General features: G+C 42.5%; 1 protein-coding gene across 5 annotated transcripts in view; it reads left to right on the top strand.

Annotated features, from left to right (window-relative positions):
• The first annotated feature begins 326 nt into the window (after positions 1 to 326).
• tab2 (TGF-beta activated kinase 1 (MAP3K7) binding protein 2) overlaps positions 327 to 17,361 on the top strand; it is a 48,850-nt gene continuing 31,815 nt past the window's right edge. For 2 of the 5 annotated variants that reach the window (XM_031285621.2, XM_031285624.2), the window contains exon 1: positions 328 to 706. The gene's annotated coding sequence lies outside the window, so the exon portion shown is untranslated. Of the gene's footprint in view, positions 707 to 17,361 lie in introns of all 5 variants that reach the window. The other 3 variants (XM_031285623.2, XM_031285626.2, XM_031285625.2) reach the window with 3 other exon arrangements.

Genomic DNA, 17,361 nt, shown 5'->3' with positions numbered 1-17,361 from the left:
TAATCCAATGACTGACTACATTTCAAAGTAATTTGACCCAACCCTGTCTGTAGCCGACCTCTGACCTGCAACTTATCTATGAGGAAATGTAAACAAAAATCAATACAGTATATTATTGTTGTCATTGTCCCCTTTGAAGAGTCAGACCAAAGCAGACCTTATACTTCTTATTCTAGCTGTCCCACTTCTCTTGCTTAGTTTGCATTGCAGAAACCTTAAAGATGTTCTGAGTCTTATTTGGCTGCATCTCCTGCAGCAGCAGCAGTGCAGCTCAGCTCAACTCTCTCCTCCCTCAGCACAACTTTAGGAAACTAAAAAAAAAACAGCTCTTCCTCTCGCGATAGTAACTTGCTTATGCAGCCGCCATATTCTGTGACAGTATTTTGATTCGTATCTGCTGGAAGTGAGGAAAAAGAGAAAAGTGAAGGGCTGTCGAGGGGAGGGGGGGGGCTGAAGAAGAGGAGCTGTCAAAAAGTTATTCCCGAGTCTCTGTCAAACGGCGGAGTGCTAAAGCTCCCTCCCCTAACGCTATTTCGAGGACACACAAGGCCCGGGGCCTCGGTGCAGTTAGCTCTACGTCTCCCTGGTAGTAGCTGGACTCCTCTCGGCTTCTCCTGTCCCAGCTCCGCGGCCCTCTGGAGGTCCGGCGGCGGTCTCGGGTGTTGAAGGCGGCCCGGGGAGCGGCGGCGGCAGCAGAGACGGAAAGGTAAGTTACATTAACCAGGCTTTGGCCAATTAGCAACAGCCGGAAGAAAGCAGCTTTAATAGCGTTACTGTGAAATGAAAACGCATTTCAGCGTCCTGTGCGATAAGCGCCTTTGTATAATATCCATTTCTGTTTGGAAGAAAATGGAGAGAAACACTTTTCAGATGTGGAAAAAGTTTTTGTCTACAGCAAGTAACGTTAGCTAGCTAAGTTAGCTAACTTGAAGTGTTTGGAGGCTGTTGCCGTCTCGGCCGAGTTGGCAAATCACTGTCTTAAGTTCAAAACAGATTTGTTAACTTTCCCCCAAAGTCCTCTTTAATATGAATACATGTAACGTTAAATATATATTATGGGTCTTTTTATTTTACCAAAAAGCTGGCTGACGCTACATGTTTTGTAGCCCATGTTAGGCTACTTTTTCCATTGAGCTCTACTTTGAAACGTCGCTTGTCTGGATGGAAACGTTAAATCAGACACGGGTTATTTGATCTCCAATAAGCCTCAAAATGTAGCTGTTAACGTTACTCCTTCATTACTTGTTTATCTCTTTGCTATAACACTGACACTATTTTTTTGTGTGTGTGTGTGTAACATGGAAACTTTCTCGTAAGTAATCTACCAATTGTGTGTCAGTCAAATGATCAAACATACAAGTTAATGTTCTTGTAAGCTTCACTATATGTATGCCTATCCTGTCATTTTCATAATAAGATGATGCAAATAGTTTTGTAGTTGCACAACTGTAGCCAAGTTAAACTAAAGGCGACACAAAAGCAGGTGATGATGAGTGAGTCACTTCACCTGTTTAATAACTTTCTGACATTTCTGTCCCTCATGGATCAGATGTTCCTGGTGGTTATGAAGGAAACGTACGGGTGGGTCTGAGCCTCTGACAGCTCAGATGTTGTGATGTGTTCTTGGGATAGTTCAGATGAGAGATGTTTATCCTGTCATGTCATATATGCTATAGGTGTCCTATGGGCTGGGAGGCACGTGTTGCAACATTTGAACTATTGGTCCATTTTTTTTTATTTTTTGTAATTTCAGTGCACGTTTATAAAGCCTCTTTCAATTCATGGTAGCGTTTGTGGTGGTCCACATGGCACAGTGAAACCCCCTCTGGGTGTGTGGAGAGTGTTTCTCTATGTTGTATCACTAGGCTGGTCTACATATTAACACCAGCCACTGGTCAGATGATGCAAAATGTTGGTTGTGGCTGGAAAGCTCTACCAGCCGGTTTGCAGGTAATCAACATTTTTCCAATTAGTGTTTTTTATTCTAAACCTGGCAGCTAAGAAATGTGAATCGCTCTTTGAAATCCTAAATCGACTTTGTGGTGACATAAAAGGTAGGTTTTTTTACTCTGTGTAGTAAGAAATCACAAATTCAGAGTACAACCTACCTGACTCCCATTATACTCTCCATCCTTAGCAGACGTTGACTGACTTCTCTGCCTGTCTGCTTTGAGTTTATTTACAACTCTGAGGAGCTCAGAATCACTTCTGTCAGCCTCTAAACACCTTCAATCTAAACTGTGTTGTCATAGCTAGACTGTAAGAGTGTATATCATTCATTAGCAGCTTGTGCCTGTCTTGACTTGCAGTCAACATTGCACTTCCTGACCAATAAGCTGCCATGGCCAACTGTTTATAGGTGCAGACCCCTAACTGAAACCATGTGTGCCTGTAGCATGGCAAATATGTTGCTAGGAGGCCTTGCTGATTTACCATTGGTAGGAGACTCCGCAGTGAATACTCAGAGCCTGTATGATAAGTGCTCAGTCGGGATTTTGGTGAGGACCGTACATTTTTACAGACAAGCAGGCTGCTAATTGCTTTGTTTGGATGTCATTTGGCATGTACGCTAACAGGCTAAACCAACAGGACTATAGTGAGGGCACAGATTATAGATCTAAACTCAGAGTGCCTTGATGCTTGTTGACAGAGGTGAAGAATTGGCCTCACTTGATGTGTTTGCTTTCGTACAATAAACAAGCAGGACTAACACTTGCGTTTTAAGAACTTTTACAACAAGCTGAGGTTGTGGCATGTTGTTGTCGCGAGGTCTGTGCCAATACTTAAATCTTCTTTCCTGAAAAACCTGTTTCCTGATTCATCATTTGCAGTTTGCACAACAACTTATCACCAATCATAGCAAAGGGTGGGGGTGTGTAGTATTTTCCCCTTTCACAAGGGGAAGGATAATTACTAGTATGTTTGGATGGAGCACACATGCTAGTTGTTTGGATCAACAGTGCAGAGTCAGTTTAACCCAGGGAATTATATTGGCTTACCTTTCTCGTTCTCTGTGAGTCAGAACAGACTCTGAATCAGTGTAGATGTACAACTTAATACATGTTTTGAGGCAGGTCTTTGTCACTGACATGTCCACCTACTGTAGGTTGTTATACTGTGTGTGTGTGTGTGTGTGTGTGTGTGTGTGTGTGTGTGTGTTGTCTTCGGAGTAAAAGTATCGGGGTAAGACCTAAAATGCCAAATGGGAGTCAAGTTGGTGGAAAGGTAGGATCCATCACATTATGCCCATTGCTGTAGACTCAGGAAGAGAGCTTGGTGTTGTTAACCCTCCCCCACTCCAGTGTGTGGCTGTCAGGAAGAGAGGCTCTTATTGAAGCCCCCTCCCCCTGTCGAGCTCTCCTGACTTCTCCGCTTTAAATGGAGTCCTCCATTACACATGCTGCTCGTGGTCCTCTCCAGTTCAAGGGTTAAATTGCACGCATCGGGGCTGACACTGCAAAGTCCACTACACCTTTAGCTGTCGCCTCCTCAGCACTTCTTAATTTTGCTGAGTGCATTTTGTAGGTTTTGCTACTTTTGCAGCAGCTTTAAAAAAAAAAAGTATCCACAATTATGATAGCAATTGCACAAGATCATTTTAGGTTTTTCATTGCTTATCTGGGACACTTTGTAGTTGTGCATGACTAGGCTTTATTGTGACACAATAAAGCTGCATGAATTGATTTTTTTCTTTATTTTTATCTTTACATTCTGACTTTGCAGTTGCCTGTTGTTTCCACAGCTAGCAGACACTGCATTTAAGCATTTATTTGGAGATGTGTTTCTGGCCAATATTACCTCTCCTTTTAAGCTCTGGGTTGGTCTAGTTCAACCCCAGTGAGTAACATCTGGGTCTTTAGTAGGGTTGGGTACCGTTTACATTTTTTACATGTACCGATACCTGAAATTTGGTTCCAGTACCCAACGGTACCTTTTTTCATTACCTTCACTCTGTACAGAAATAAACATTTTTTAGTTGTAAAAATAATTCCAAACCTATTTCTCCTATTTACTTACAACACTTTATTTATTTAGTTTGTGTAAAATACACACCACACAACATAAAACCCCTCTCTCTCCCCTCCCAAACCTGTCCCTACAACCTATCAAATCAAATAATTATTAATTTCTTACACCGCACCGAAACTTTTATTCTATTTGCTATAGAAATAAAGTTGCCTTGCCCTACAACCTCCAGCCTGTCAGTCAGTCACCAGGGCATAGAGCAGGGGTCTTCAACATTTTAGGCCAGGAACCCCTCAGCTGAAAGAGAGACCGAGTAGGGACTACCACTGCATACGTATATATTGTACAATTGAGTTGCATGTTAAACTGGGCCGAAAAGATGAAAAGAAATGGTTATTATTTATACATCGTGTTTCAACGTTAAACATACCATACATGTACCTTCATGGTTGAATGCACTTAATGGAAGTCGCTTTGGATAAAAGCGTCAGCTAAATGAAATGTAATGTAATACATGTGGAAGGCACAGTTGATCCTTAAGCTTAACTGTATGGCTACCATAGTGGCCACCTTACCTATAGTAAGCTTGTCTTCATTTTTTTTCTCACAAATAGGCCAGTTTATTTTTGCTATTAATATGTTGGATTCATATTAATGTATGTGTTTTCAGACATTATATGTTAATAAAAAAAACAAACACACAACTTTCAAAAAGATTTTTTTAGATTTTTTTTTTTTTTTTTGATCTCTGGCATAGAAAACACTGCTCTGTCTGCCTGTCTCAGAGGAAGTGTAACCGCACCGCGGCCGTTTTCGGCTCGCCATAATATTAGCCTGTATTGCAGTGAACGCTAGGGATGGAACTGTACACAGAAGGTGTTCAGTTCATACCTCGCTTCAGACATCACGGTTCAGTACGAGTTCGGTACAATGGAGGGAAAAGCAAAACAAAAATGCAGAAGGCAACTTTTTTTTATTGTGCATGTCTCTGGCTGTACCACCTAGTGTCATCCAGTCTCTCCCCTGAGCTAGCTACATCAGCCTGAAGTGTGTAAAGTAAGATGTAAACCGTAAACAGTAAGTACCCCACATCATCTCCAGACTCCAGGGGCTACAGATTCCCTAAGAGTCCCTAAAGAACCTGCGTATCTAACAGTAGTTAGATACGCAGGTTCGCAGTGGGGTACACCAAATCGGGCAGGAGCTGAGTCGGAGGAGCCCCTCATGCTTACAGGAGGGGTCCAGCGCCGCATTTCATTAGTTCCGCATTACATTAATTAATTACATGTGAGTTTTATTTATTTTTATACCGTGTATTCTCCGTGTAAATTCATGCACCAAACCGTGATGCCCGTACCTAGTGAACGCTGTCCGCATGGAATTTTGAAAAGTGTAACGACTTTACCAGCGTTCTCGTGACTCACTGTGACTCAAACAAACTGCTGAGGTGATGTAGCTTCGCTCCTCCCGTACGTGTGTGTGTGTGTGTGTGTCTGTGTGTGTTTTAAGGGTGTCACGATTTCATCGTAATCAACCGAAATTAAGTCACAATCTCGAATTTCGAATAAAAAAATTGAAACGTCGATGCTGCCACGCCCCCATGTCACGTCCGGTTGGCTTGTCAAGTGGGAAAACACTCGTGTTGAAGTGCTGCAAGTCAACCTCCTCTAACTTAGCTACAGCCAGTCAAAAGTTAGCATGGAAACTGCAGATGCAGGAGACCCATCGACAGAACTTGAACCCCGTCCTCTTTCACTGAAGTCGCCGGTGTGGAAGTAATTTGGATTTCCAGTGAGTTATGTTGACAACGCTCCGAAATTTGGCACCATTTTATTTAACTTGAGTCGGTCCTCGGTATTACCGACGTACCCAAAAAAAAGTACCAAATTCAGTACCCAACCCTAGTCTTTAGTTGATACATGCTTGACTTTCTTGACCAGCTGGTCACTAACTTATTCTGTCCATGCAAGTTGGTGCTGGGCAGCTAGCCTCTGTTTGGTCTATTATAGCTTGTTTGCTGAAAACATCTGCCTGCTGCAGGAAATATGCTTGAGGTGAGTGACCAAACTGAACCATACAGTACATTTATAGGCCGTGAAACCAAAATACTAGGCTAAATGAGGCTAAAAAGCTCCATAAAGCTCAAGAGTTGGGCGATGATTCTCAAATTTGACACTGGGAGCAACCCCTTTTTAATAAGTGGAGCTTTAAATGTGAACTTTGTCAAAATAAAATACAGCATTGGTTAATAAAAAGTAACCTCCATCAAGCAAAGAATGAATAGTCATGACAAACTAAGGACTTTGTGGACGGTTATGTTACTCTCTGCTATGGATACAATTTGGTTTGTGCTCAGAAGTATGGAGCTAACTGTATAGGTGTTGCAGTAACACACAGATTCGGTAATACAGATAGGGTAATGGAGATTTTGATTATAGATTATAAAAGAGAGCAGTGATGTTCCTATAACTGCCCCAGGCCATTTCTATGTAGCTAAAACTGACCTACCTACACATACCTAACACATGTGTACAGTCTTCCATTTGCTTGATCTGGAAAATAAAGAGAAGTGCCTCTGACAATTTCCATTTTAGTTGCTTGGCACATTGATGTTTCTCCTGAGCTCTTAGTGCCTCTGTTGTCATGTATGGCATTTCTAAGATGTTCCCATACATTTCGATGTGGTGGCTTTTCTCGTTATATGACTGTTTGAGATCTTCTAAGAAATGACACTGAGGTGGTAATTTTAATCACAGTTTGCATAAGAAAAGCTGTCCCAGTAATTGTGAAGGGCTGTGGTTAGGGCTGTGTTCGATTGAAGGAATCCGTAGTCGACTAACACTCATTCAATTGTATCGACTAATCGATTAGTTGATTTAATCGACAAATCTGTAAATCTGAGTTTCTCCGCAAAGAGTCATGCAGAAGCACCACTTTTAATTCTTGTGTTTACCAGAGATGTGCTCGTACGTTTGTTGGAAATGAGACATTCAGCATGAAAAAAGCATAAAACATGACTAATCGACTAAAGAAATCTTAGTTGACTAAGACCAAAACGACCGATTAGTCGACTAATTGACTAAGAGGGGGCATCCCTACCTGTGGTGCTGCTGCCCGGGACTCAGTTTGCTCATGTTGTGTGAAAGATACTGGTGATAATTTGTGTGTAATCTTGCTGCTGTTGCCCGATTTGTCAGGGCCTGTGTAGCCTACAATTTGTAGATCTCACGCAGTAACTCTAGCTTTAGTGTGTAACAACTCACACTTAGATTTTAAACTTGTGATATGTTAGAGTAAACTTTGCCACACTACGCAACTTCAGGTGAAAGCTGCTTTAGGCAGCTTTACCCGGCGTTGCTGTCAACAGTGGGTTATTGCAACGCCGTGCACATGGGATTCAGTTCCACTTTGTTGGCCTTCTGTCGTCATGCCACACACACTCTGCAGTCAAAGGTATTATTATAGCGTACCTTCTTTTTGTCTCTCTCGTTACATGCATCAATAAACAGGAGAAGAGTGAAACACATCCTGCCCCCTCCCCCATCCCTGTGCCCTTGACTTGTCTCTAGGTTTCCTCTCTGATGGCTTTTCTATTCCTCTAAAATCACTGCCCCAGCTTCCCCAAACTGACACATGCTCTTTCACACGCTGCAAAGACCTTGAACTACTTGGTTGGTCTACTTTCTCGAAAACTGTCTAGAACTTTACTTTAGGACAAAATCAGGCAAAGTCAGCTTGACAGGTTCACTATCGGCACTCTCTTGGTTCAAATTTGCACAGGCGCACACATGTACACTTTGAAGCGGCCCTGCAAAACCACAGTCTTCAACTGTATGCAGAGAGCAGTATAGGTGGAGCAGTAGATGGTAAAATGTCCTGGGTACCTGGGGGTTGGGGAATTTACCTGGTGGCCTTCTTTTCCTGTCCCTTGTACATCAAGGCTACTGATGCTCCATATTTATTAGAGATAATCACTTCAGAATGTTTTTGTTACATTATGACACAAAGCTGCCATCACCAGAATTGGAATTTTAATTACATATTCACCTGGTAGGTTTATTCGTGCACAGTTATCAACACATTACAGTAGGGGTGTAAGAAAAAATCGATACACTTGAGTATTGCGATATTTTATTTTGCAATACTGTATTGGTTTTCAAAAATGCAATATTTATTAAGATTTATTTTTTTATTTTTACAATTATTTTTTTTAAATATATATATATATATATATATATATATATATATATATATCTCTGAAATGAAGACAGATTCAGCAACTGCACGGCCTATTTCTCTCTTAAAATGTTTTCAGAAACACGTTTCGGTGAACTATTTTAGTACAATATGAGATCGTATTCTCAACAAGCCGCCATGACAGTCTGGCTTTGAATTTCCGGAGAAACCAGACCCACGTGACGCGTTCGTCCAATCAGCTGCCGGTTTTCATTTTTTGGGCGAAATACAGATTAGCGCCGCCTGCTGTTATGGAAACATATTACACGCTCAAGTCGGCGTCTCTTCGGTAGGGTTGGGCATCGTTTGGATTTTAACAATTCTGATTCCAATTCCGATTCTTCCTTTCCATTCCGGTTCTTATCGATTCTCGATTCCGATTCTTTGAGGGGTGGAGATCAAACGGGGCACATGCCTATTTTCACAAATAAGAGGAACGTTTTATTTTGATTTAATGGTGGATTGCAGTTTTACCGGGCTTTTTCAACGTAAAATAAAGCCAGACTAGAGCGCTGCTTACTGTGCTCCAAGGCTGCAACACAACAAGCGCCTGGCTGCTACGGAAACCAGAACTTGCGCATGTTAAATTGGAAAGCGATGATTGGATTTGAAACCAAATCCTCTAAACGATTCCAATAAAGAAACGATTCTACTGGAATCATAATTTTTGAAACGATTCCAAGTAGGAATCTGTTCTCGATGCCCAGTCCTACTCTTCGGTGTGTTCTGAGGCACTTTTTGGACCGCTGGGAGCCGACTGATCAGTCCGACTGCCTTTTCTGCCAACGGTCAGCCGTCGGGTTAGTGTGTCAGGGGCTTAACGTTGCACATTGTAGAGACACGCAGGAGAAACTCTACGTTACGCACAGAGACGGGGCTCACGTAGTCGGAGCTGAAAAAGATTAGTGCCATAATTTCTTTTTGTTTTCTAAAATTGGTATCGAAAAAAAGCATCGTTTAAGAACCGGTATCGAAGTCATGGTATTGATATCGCTACCGGTATCGAACATTTTTGAACGATACCCAGCCCTAGTCATGTTATTATTCATCAGCTCAAGTTTGGAGACAAGGGGACTTTAACCCTAATATCACCAAAGTGTACAGACTGGTGAATTGTTCAGCTAAATAAATGAACTCTGCACTTGTAAATCAGGCTCTAACGCGGTGGAATAATTAAAGAGCAGCTTTTCATGCTAATGAAGTGTTTTTCAAGTTGCCTTTGCAAAAAACTTGGCTATGAAATAGGATAGTAGTGCAACCATCAATTAAAGGAATATAGTAGAGCTCCTCCGCCGGTTCCCTTTGAATGTAGCATTTAAACTAATTGGAACCAGAACTGCTGGTGTGTTAAACAGGCATGTTTTGGAAAGACAGCAGTGCAGCTCTTGAGACAGTTCGGCATTGTTAGTGGGATCAGTGTTGTGCTCAAAGTGTTCTTTTCCACCCTTGCTTTGTTTTTTCTGATTTATTGGTCAATAGAAGCACACCAGTAGGATTACATTGCCCTTTATTCTGAGTGACAAGAAAATGTGCTGTAACAGCATAATATGCAATCACTTGAGCCCACAGAAAACTTGTTTACTTCTGTTGTCGGACTTGAGTTATGAGTGCGATTTACTTTCACATGAAACCAGGTGCCAAGAGCCCACAGGTTTAGGATTCGGTTTGACAAAATGAAAGCAGTTAGAAAGGAATCTTTTTTTTTTTTGGTTACAAATTGCATTTTCTAATGTTGAACTGCATTATGGTTTATCACTGAAAGGTCAAGCTGGCGGCAGTGTCACATTCTTCCACATCAGTTAATGGCTGCTTTGAATTTTCAGCAGAAAACATCTCTCAGATTACAAATTGGCCGTCTGTGACTTTTCCGAGACCCGCTCGCAGTGCAAACCAGCGCTGTTCGACGTGAACAAACAAGCCATTTAATATAAGTATATTTAAGTATCCCCTTCAATTGCTTGTTGGCTTGCTTTGCATCCACAGATCTCCTGTCCTTTCTCGTGTTACGTGTCACTGCACTTCCACATGAGCGCCGTTCTGACACGGGCTGCTTTTTTGAACGTAACCCCTGAGTGACAGGCAGCACACAGGAAGATGGTTCAGTGGTTATCTTTGGCCTCTGTGCTCCTCAGAGTCGTGCAAACCGTAGCCTGTGTGTGTGTGTGTGTGTGTGTGTGTGTGTGTGTGAGAGAGACAAACACTTCCTCCCATAGTGCATTGCTCCGAGAAACAGCTCAGTTTGCATTTTCACAATTGGCCTCCACTGCCTAATTCTACATGTTTGGGGGTGCAGAGGCCAATTGCATAGTATCATCATAAAAAAATAAATAAAATAGAAATAAATGCAGCTCACTCCATAGTTTGCAAGTTTCTTTGAAAAATATAATCTTACATTTGAGCAGTGTAAATGTTTGAATGATTAGCACTTACTAGGTGTGGTGGAAAAATTGATTCTTAGATGCGTCGCTATTCTCTCATGAAAAATTACGGCTCGATGCAGAAAAGTGTACACGCTGCCAGCGCAACCGCGCTGTTGAGCTCTCATGTTATGAGGCGGAGCTCTCAGGATGGCTGCTAATAAATCTGAGATTGCAGATTCCCCCTGGCACATTCAAGTCAGCAGTTCCACACTCCAAACACACATTTCATTTACGATGGCGTCACCCCAATGTATGAATAAGCAGAACGAGACAAAAACAGACGGGAAGGCGAGTCCTTCTCCCCACAGCGTTCAGTCAGCCTCCCGCTGCTCATTCGGACCGTGCCAACGTGTTAATCGCTGTGTATATGCGACCACACTCTACGGCGGAGAGAATACAGGGTTAAAGCATGCGATCCAAGTGCTCGAGCACTGCTACAATGTGCCTTCATATATGCATAACCCGTTCTCATTTGCAACTCGTCACATAAGGCGCTGTGCGTCACGGTCTGGTGCGTTTGAATCACCCATTAAAAGATAATGGGCTGTCAATCGATTCAAAAATGTAATCTAATTAATTACAGACTCTGTGATTAATTAATCGGAATTAATCGCATACATAATTAACGGTGCCTGAACCGATACTTTTTAAGAAAGTAAAAAAAGAAAAGAAAAAAAAAGGGTACTAAACAACAGTCGGTGACATTAAAGAACGGCTTGTTTATTGCTAAGGCCATATGGTCAAAATTAAATGATTTAATAATAATGTATAACAATAACAATAACTTATTTCACTAGTAAATTGCTGTTGAATGACACAAACAACCACCAGATGGGAAAAGGACATTTACAATAACTTCAAATGCACCACGAGGCTGTAGTTTACCAGTTTCATTGAATGCGCCGTCTGTGTTGTTTCTCCGACGGCAGCTGCAGATTGTTACATCCTGCTGTTGAATTCTCTACAGTAAAACACAGTCAAACTTTACACCATTTAGCGTTAGCTGTCAGCATTGTAACCGTGTTTAATCCAGCTACTAGCTAGTGGTAGGCTAACGTTAGCTGCTGTCGAGTATAGTGTTAACTAGCTAGCGGTAGGCTAACGTTAGCTGCTGTCGAGTAGTGTTAACTAGCGTCACGTGCAGCGGTGTTTGTGTTGCCTGTATCGTCTTCAGAGCATGAGAGAGAAGAGCAGACATATTAGTGGCACCAGATTTCAGTAGCCAGGGTTGGCAAGAAGAAGATTTTTACAAGTAAATGTTCCAATCAATGATCCAGGCAGCACATTCTCGTCTCCCTCCTTCATTTTACAGTCCAGTGGTGGCTAGAACGGCTCCGGGTCAAACGTCAATATGGAATAGATTAATCTGCGTTATTTTTTTTAACGTGTTATTTTTTTCTCAGATTAATTAATCGAAATTAACGCATTATTTTGACAGCCCTAGTAAATTCAGCTGTTTATTTTAATTGTGGCTTATTACATATACGCTATGTTTTAAAAGTAGCAAGTAGTCACACAGTAAGCAAGAATAAATTGTGTATAGAAATACAAAATGTTGATGCATCAAGATGCATAGGTAATCGATTTGTCATTGCTCTCAGAACCCTCTGAATCGGAATCGAATCGTGAGGTGCCTAGAGATTCCTCCCCTAGTGTTTACTGCTAGAAGAGAGCACTGTTAATCACAGTTGATACTAAACGGGATCCTTTGGTGGTGAGTCTTGGAGAATAGCAGACGTGCACTCTGGTCTACTGGTCAACCCATTTCTTCTCTACGATACATGAAGATCTAGAGTCTCCTTTCCGTGTGTATTTTGAAGAATTGACAACCTGATAAGATGAGTTAAAGGACAATTCCGGCGCAAAATGAACCTAGGGGTTAATATAAACTATCTTTTTAATAAACTGTCTGTACACTTACAAAGTTCTCAATGCTTCAGTTTACATGTAGGGACCCTCATTATGCTACCGTTGAAGTGTGGTGCTATTTTGAGCCTTGTTAGTGGTGTAGAAATAGCGACTTATTTTTACTCTACCAGTGCCCCGAATGCCTAGCGTTAAGCTAATCAGCGGTTCGATTAGCATGAAAACATATCCCAGAGAAAGGTTGACTCGGTACATGTGTTATTAACCCCTAGGTTCATTTTGCGCCAGAATTGTCCTTTAAGATACCTACAAACTCATTGATGCACCTGTCAGTGGGTTTTGAGGAGGGTCTGGCTAGTCCACACAGCATTCTGGGATGCTCTGGTTTATTGGCATCGCTTTAAACCAATCACAATCGCCATGGGTGGCGCTAAGCGCCGCACGTAGCCCCGGTGCTCCTGCAAAATGGCCTCTGGAAGGAACTTGTTTTGGTGGAACATGTGTACGTTCAAAGGGCGTTTTAGTCGTGCAACAGAAAACTCAGATTGGACAGATAGTCTAGCTAGCTGTCTGGATTTACCCTGCAGAGATCTGAGGAGCAGTTAACCATAGTCCTCACAAATCCATCGGAGTTTAGAATTCCAACATAAGGAAAGCGTAAGGCAACGGACATCTGGCCGGAAAAGAAGGATATCTGGCGGAATTTCCGGCGGCAACGGAGCAATCCCGGAAGTGGAACGTCGTGGATAAAGACTACTACTTAAGTAGCGGCGGTGAAGTCTCCACAGCGCCTGCTAGCAGCAAATGATGCAAAACAATATGGAGATATGACCCGAGTCGCCTCAAATTTGGATTCAGTTGGAGCGGGACGGAGGAAGAACTGCGTGGCTGTCGACAATAAATATTGTTTTTAGGAATAAACCTGCCTCCTGCGTGAACTGGGTAGGCCTTTGCTTCTCTGTTTTAACGTTGGCCATAATGGTGGTCCTTAAAGAGGCTTATATTTTCTGAAGTGGTACGTGGTGTAAAACGTTTGAGAAACACTGCACACAAAGGCATTGTAAAAGATGCACGTCCACAGTGAGCGGATCAGAAATCAAAAATCTTTAGCAGATGGATCCCTGTGAATGAGGATTTACTAGAATAGTTTTGCAATGCATCCATGGAATTGATGTGTGAGTAAGCAGATTGTGAGTTGTTTTCGTACGATGGATATTGCAGGCTGCTGTCTTATCACTCCCCTGCTTATCCTGTGGGCAGGTTCTGGCCCCACGTCTCCCTAGACTCCATCCAGACGCAGTACAGAATGCTTGTCTTATTCTGTGCTCTTTCTAAATGCCATACAGGGACTGCTCTGTCCTTCATCATTTCTCCCACAGTCTGCTGATGGTCTTTCGTCCCTCTCAGGTTTTCAGATGATGGGAAAGGGCTTTGATCTACTATCCTATCAGTAACAGCGTGGGCTTGGGGCTCTCATACTCCCTTGCTCCCTTGCTGTCTCACTCTGAAAACATATTGTAAGGGCGTGGTGGACAGCGGAGTCCACCCAGCTGAAAAGCCTTTGTTTGTTGTGGTTCAGTGTAGCTTTGCCAATGGCAACTGCCTGTGTGGGTCTCTATGAAATTCTTGGAGCAGTAGTGGTCTATTAAATTAGACCCTATATTTGCAATGATGATGTTTTGCAACCCCTCACATCTCAGATATAACCACCTGAGCTCCGGGAGAAGAAAACAAACCTTATGTCTCAGAACACTTACAAAGGGGATCTTTTTTCCATTCCACTGGAGATTGCACAACAGCACTGCAAACATACACACATGTAAAGCTCGAGCCCTCACCCTTGCATCCACACTGCGCAAAGACATCAGATTCTTTTTGTTGTTGCAATGACAACTTTCTAGAACTAACCAGATCCAGGAGCATGTTGAGTAAAAGCTTGTAAAAGTGGAATCAACTAAAGAAGATGGGGGCTTTGCACTTTCCCCTCTCCCCTGCTTGCCTAAAGTCTCCCTTTGTTTGAAATGTTTCCGATAGTTTCCCCTGTTCTAAGTTACTGATCCATGGAAACTTGTCTTCAATTTAAAGAGGAAAGCTGCGAGCTCAGTACAGGGATATCCCTGGGTTAGCTAAGTCCACCCCGCTCCCCTCACCCCCTTCCCTAACCCCCATACCCTTTTCCTCTGTTTCTTTCATGGCGCCCTTTAGCCTCCCAAACCCACTTGCCTGCCTCCGCTCCTGGTTAGAGATGTCATAACAGAGCCGTTCTGCTGTGGTATTCCTTAGAGGAATGTGCTGCCTTCGGTGTGTCTGTATGTGTGTGGGAGAGGGGTGGGGGGGGGGGGTTTGGCTGCTGTCTGTGCAGCGTATCAGGCCAGTCCAGGGCTGGCAGCCTCCAAGGCACACCTGTTGGTGCCAGTCTACACTGTGTTGTCCCTCCCGTCCTGCAGGCACCAGCACAGCCGATCACTGCCTGCACACACTGGTCCTTCACACATGGGCCAACTGTGGTTATGTGGGAAAAGAGAGCCATGCACACATTAAACCTGCCCGTCCTGCAGTATAGAGCATGGGTGATTGATTGAGCATCTCAAAGTGTACATGCAAAGGTCTCAACATGAAATTGACAATAAGTATAACTTTTACTGTCCACTATATAGTGCTTCACCCCACGAGCGGGCACGCGCGCCTCCTGACGGAAAGGAGGGCGAAAGAAAAGGAGACTGCAGCGGTCCGGAGGATAATTAACTATTTGGGATTTGGTGTGTGATTGGTGCGTCCAAAGCAGCTCCAGTGTTCACTCTTTTTTCTGATGACGCCAGTCTCTTTCTCTTTTCGATATCTTGTTTCTTTTTCTGGGCGAAGAAGAAGACTCCTGTTCCTGAAATTTGGATTTTGAATACGTGTGGTCCTCCATGTTGCCTTCTTCAAACTTGCGGGGGCCCGGGAAGCGACGATACCCGTTAGCAGCAGCTGTGAGTCGAAAACGCGAAAGGCGGAGCAGTATGTCCTGTATGTCTCTTACCGGCTAATGTATTTCTAGATGGAGCATGAATATGGAGCGTCTACCCCAGTTCATGCAAGCACAAATGTAAAATTCCAAGCTAATAGGAATACTTGGAATTGATGGTGGTGGTCAATATTCATGAAAAAGGACAAGTTTGTGAACGGGCAATACAGATTTTGATAATGAAAAACTACAAACGTTACACACTGGGGCTTTAAATTTGGAACCGCTTGATTGGATTCGAAACCAGATTTTCCAATAAAAAAGCGATTCCAATTTGGAACCGGTTTCTCGATGCCCAATCCTATCGATGCCTCAACAAGGTCTCGGGCAAGTGCTGCAGATCTCACTCTGCAGGCCATACTTAGTTTTAGATCACAAAATCAACAGCCCTTGTAATCTCCCCTGTAATTAGAATTTGTTGCTTGACAATGGAACACAACACATTTCAGATAAAAATGATTTAAATCCTTGTTCTAGACAAAGGTAGATCAACACAAAAAAGCAGCAGTTCATGCGTGTTTTCCATCTTTTCCAGAGTCCTCTGAGCTCAGGGATCGTACCAGATCGTTCCAGAACATGTTTAGCTTAGCTTCAATTCGGTTGTGAAATAAAATCCACTTTCCAACAATTTCGATCACTTTACATAATCACTTCACATGCTGGATCTTGTTAGCTAGCAAGTTATCAGAGTTACTTCCAAGAGTCTTTTTTTTTTTTGTCTAGTATTTTTTAACATGGCATATCACATGAGGACAGGACTTGCAATCATGCAGTCAAGATTACTTGACCAACGCCAACTGCTCCTAAAACCACAATGTCTCCTTTATTAGTTTTATGTCTGCACATAAAACAAGTTAAAGCATATAAATATACTGCAGGAGCTTTGGAGTTGTTGGATACCTCTGTTTTGATGGAGCCAGGCTAGCACTTTCCCGTTGCTTCCAACCAGTGTATTTACCAAAATGTAGGACTGCCCTTTTGAATTATTATGAACTAAAATCTATACTCCTCATAGATCAACATTCTCTGACATGAATGATTTGATCTATTATGTGATTAAAACATTGCACAGGGGACGTAGAGAGAAATACTTTAATATATACTGATCACCGATAGCAGAAGGCTTATGCAATTTAGTTTTGGATAGATGTGGTGATATTAAACAGGGTTGTATTACAAGTCAATTACCCTAATGTAGGTGAAAAGGGCCTGCTCACTGAGGGAGACAAGTATGACTTGAATGTTTTCAGAGGGCTGGAATAAGAGCGAATGGCATCTCCGCAGCAGAGGAGTCACGTGCCCTGGCTGCTATTTGTCTTTTGGTTGGCCTCAAGGTGGAGAATGATACTCCTAACAGCTGCAGGAAGCATTTCCGGTGAAGGGTTTTCTCCTCAGCCAAGCACACGGACGTCCAGCAATACACTGAAGCAGGGATGTATCGATGACTACTTCTCCACCACCAATACATATTCTTAGCACAACATTTTGAAAGTGTAGAATTGTGCTGGTTACTTTGACTGAACCTTGTCATGTTAGAGGGCCACTGGGAAAAAATGGTGATTATAGATTTTTTTTTTTTTCTCTGGAGAAATCTTAAAGCATCATATTTACAATAAAGACAGACATTCCTTTGGATGGAATACCTTTTGTATCTGACAAAATAGATTTGTTTAATCAGATTTAGGTATTCATTGCCCTGTTTTAGCCTTAACCAAGATCTGACACAGCATCTGTAATAAGGACCTATCGAAGGTGTGGCCTGTTTTCCTGTGTGTCAGGACCTGATAACACCACGAGCGGTGGAGTGAACTTATGGAATGAGCTGACCAAAGACAGAAGTGCTCTTAATATCCTGCTGTCTGTGCG

Source organism: Sander lucioperca, chromosome 19, assembly GCF_008315115.2.
Source record: "Sander lucioperca isolate FBNREF2018 chromosome 19, SLUC_FBN_1.2, whole genome shotgun sequence".
NCBI classification, from domain to species: Eukaryota; Metazoa; Chordata; class Actinopteri; order Perciformes; family Percidae; genus Sander; species Sander lucioperca.
This window is presented reverse-complemented; position numbering and strand designations above follow the sequence as displayed.